Raw genomic sequence first — 4,033 nt, forward strand, 5'->3', positions numbered from 1 at the left:
TATTGACATAGCTAGCGACCTGCGCCGCGATTCCCGCGACCTATGAGCGCCTAACCTTAATGGCTAGATATTGTTACGCTCACTTTCTAAGTGTTCCTTTTTTAACAGGGGTCGGTATCCCCTCCCCCTTTCTTTTAATTGACACCTAAACTCTTTCCCTCTGGATAGGAAAATAACCTGGGCCCCACAGCAGACCAAAAAAATAACCCAACTGTAACGAAATTTTGTAAACAACTTCACTTGTATTTTTGATTTTAAGAAAGATAGTCAGAAAATAAATCGTGTTCTTAATGGCAGGGAGCACAAATGTTTGTGCTCACTGTTAATGGTTACAAATTTCTCTCTAATTCTTAAAAACCCGCGTAACAATATATATTGACAGCAGAAGTTTTTTGTATAAGTCTATGAATTATTTAGCGTCGTTGCGAGAGGATTTATTTTGTTGTTTGATTGATTAGGTGTCATTTTTTCCTGTGGTTTTCTTAATTTTTTTTTGTTCTTATACATGTGAACAGCCAATGAAACGCAAGAAGGGAGGCGCGGGCTCTTAAACAAATTTTTAAGCCCATCCTCTTACATTCAATCAGTAATTAGTATAAGCAGAAGTCTATTAAATTGGCTAATTTAATGGACTTCTGTTATGGGGTCTATGGCCTCTTAAAATTTCCAGGAAGAAGAAATCTATGTATTCCTGTTTCTATACATTAATTTTTATCTACTATACATTAGATTTTGATCTGTATCATCGTAGAGAAAAGCGCTATTTGACATTTTTTTAAACTGCATACTTTTTTTCAACGGTGTACTTTTTTTAATGTTTGTGCCGTCAAATGAAAATAATGCGACTTCAAATTCATTTTAACAGCGATAATCTTTTTTCCACGTTCTACAGTTTTATGCAATTATTTGTTACCGTTAAAATATATAACTGCAGTTTCACTGTTTTTATAACAGTCATTTAATAATAATAATGGCAAGTTAACATAATCTAAGAAACCATTAAATTGACTATTATATTTACAGCAAAACTCGTATGACCATGAATTTATTTATTAACGTGAATATATATGTGTATCATTGGCCTTTCTATCATGTTATTCAGGGACGGGAGGGACCTTTCTATTACATACGCGTTTAACGTCATCGCGTTAGCCAATCAAAATCGAGACACCTGGAAGTTCGAACAGTAGACGACCAGTTTAACAAAATGGTATGAGTGATACAATTTTCGGTTAGGTTTACCAAACTGAGTCAACTGAATATTAAAAATGATCGTCGATACGTCAATAAATATCTCAACACGATGTCCGAAAGTGATATTGATCTTTTAAAGGAAATTATAGTAAGTGCCTGCCATGTTTTTCCTAATCTGAAACTGAAAACTGTTAATAAAATGCAAAGCCTTGGCCATTAAGAAAATTAATGTAACGGTTAAAAGTAAACTACTGACATTTGAAATTGTGAAAATTGACGATGCTGGTTTTTTTCTGCTGTTGGAGGTAAATTAATGCGGTAGTTGATCAATTTACAAGCATAATTAGCCTTCCGCATGACAAGAGCTTTAGCTTTAAAAACAAACCACCCTAAATTGTCTGACGTCACTCAAACTAAGCCAATCCCATCCATGATAATGTAGTTTAACTAGTCAAAGCACATATATATTCATGTTAAATGAATTAATTCATGGTATGACTGTAAATTTTACAGTGTTCTTACTTTTTGGCTACTGTAATTTCTCAGAGTGTAGCGTAATGAGAAAAATAGCGTCTAATAACAGCACTTTAATTCTTTTAGATTTTAGATCAATTGCGGATGTAACAAAGGATTTAATTAGTTTTTAATTAAAATTTTTTCGTGTTACTGAGCCTTTAATGATGTTTACCTTCAAAATAGAGGTGATTTAGACGAAAAATAACATCTAGGTGAATAAGTCTTTAACAATCAATAACTGGCAAGAGTTGTTTAAGATGTGATTTAGATTTTTATATGTGGTTATTGGAATTAGTTGATTTGAACAACTCTGAAGGTTCTTTAAAATAGCAGTGGGTGCTAGGTGGTCTCCAATTATCCTAGGGGTATTACAATTTTCTCTTCCCTTCGTTCTAACAACATACGTCATTGATTATTAGTACTTCCATTGTGGTTTTAGGCTGCGTCGATGTGTGGTTATAAACATCGGATTAGAAGGACAAATCTGTTTAATTTTACTGTTTCACAAATCTGAATCGGTGACCTAGACGAGATTCGTAGGAGCGACGGCCCAGTCTACTCGATAACTTTTCTCTAAGGACGAAGGATCTTTTCTGTAAATATATGTCAACATGAGAAATTATAAAATGTTTATTTTCTATTTTAATTCACCTTTTTCTTAGTTAGAAATTTCAACATTGAAAAGGAAAAGAAAGCAATAGCGCCGGCACAGAAGAAAGCGTAGAGCAAGAAGACTACTTTTAAGTCAAATACTGTCAGGGCATCGTATGTCAATACTTGTTCGTCTGTCATGAACCTCGAGCATCCTTTTCTGCTTATTAATTTTAAAACCCGGAGACGATGGCCAGTTTCCCAAAAAGCCCGAATCCTGGAAATTAATAGTATAGTGTATTATATATATATATATATATATAATGAAATATCAATTTAAGCCTTAGCCTTATTATTTTAGGCATGAAATATTTTGGTGCCAACTAAAGGAAAGGCAAAATTTAATTCTATATGAATAACGTCCATGAAATTGCAAAGATAGCTTTTATGAAAATAACTTGAACTTTTGAGCTGAAATCGTTGGAGCCAACAGATTTTCTAGAGCTTCTAGTTCGTGAAAGATTATTTTACTCCCTATAGTGCAAAACTTATACATATAAGATCCTGTAGTCGGAATTAGTGTGAAGTCAAATTGTCGAGGTATGGTTCTAGAATTCTCTTTCTCTGTTCGAGCTGGCACTAGCGGAGGTACGGTTTGCAAAAATTGAGAATCGTCACATAAACCAAAGAAGGCACCGCAAAATTCTAATTTCTATCTTTCCAAAACGAATTGGGAGTGATCTTGTGTTAAGCAGTTTCAAGCCAGACCTGTTTTCGAGTGTCCGTGGTAGACACAAACAAAACATTATGACATAGAAAGAGGCTTTTCTTTCATAATCACACCTTGCGCGATGAATGATATACAACTAAGCATATCATGCGATACTGTAAGCCAATACCTTATTTTCTTTAAATAACCTATTAACCTTGGGGTTGAAACTATAATTCTGCATTAGAAGCTCTAGATCCATCGGTAAATTTATCTAAGAACAAACCTTCTATTTAACAGTTTCTTAACGATTGGCAAGGCGTCCATTGATAAACGATGAGCAGCGAAACTTGTGTGGAAATTTTCTTTTCCGTAATACAGTCTGTCATTTGCTTTATACTTCGTGGAGCAAAAGAATTCCAATTTCTCATAGCCGGCAAGGTAAACAGCTTGAGGGGCTTTCAAAAACGCTTCTTCACCTTTATTTTTTTCAATGCCCAATAAAAGAAGCCTCCTTTCGTATTCTTTTAGAACGTATTGTCCTTCATTCTGAAAAATAAAATGTTTTTCCAGTGATGTCTGAATAAAAGGGGGATGGGTCAAACAAAAGTTTATATGTTGTTAATAGAGCTCTTAATACATGCAGTTATACTCATAAATAAGTAGCATTAGTTGAATATTCAGTTTAATATGTAGGTAGATAGTCTTCGTCTCGACTCGGAGAGTTAAAATTTCGGTTTACCAACTTGTTATATGTCGAAGCGCTATTTAGGTTATATAAATGATTACAAACCTGCAAGAAATATCCTATTTCCCATGATTCCAGATGAATTGCAATTGGTACTTTTGGCTGTTTCATCAAATCATTTAAAGTGTCAATATTGCATTCAACTTTTATCGTCATTTTTGTGGAAAGCGAAGCTTTGTAAATTTCCAATAAAAGAAAGAGTCCCACAAAATGCACGCCCGTTAAAAAATAAGACGACAGTTTACTTTGAAAGGCTGTGAAAAATCAAACCATTG

The 4,033-nt window shown here is 34.0% G+C and overlaps 1 long non-coding RNA gene across 1 annotated transcript; it reads left to right on the forward strand.

The window, feature by feature from the left end:
• The first annotated feature begins 2,203 nt into the window (after positions 1 to 2,203).
• On the forward strand, positions 2,204 to 3,536 carry LOC149718571 (uncharacterized). Its single transcript, XR_016370244.1, has 3 exons — positions 2,204 to 2,305; positions 2,373 to 2,591; positions 2,663 to 3,536. It is a non-coding gene; the product is annotated as an uncharacterized LOC149718571 (long non-coding RNA).
• The last annotated feature ends 497 nt before the right edge of the window (positions 3,537 to 4,033 follow it).

Source organism: Phalangium opilio, unplaced genomic scaffold (genome assembly GCF_054372755.1).
Source record: "Phalangium opilio isolate 3A_F unplaced genomic scaffold, DU_Popi_V2 ptg000002l_1, whole genome shotgun sequence".
NCBI lineage: Eukaryota > Metazoa > Arthropoda > Arachnida > Opiliones > Phalangiidae > Phalangium > Phalangium opilio.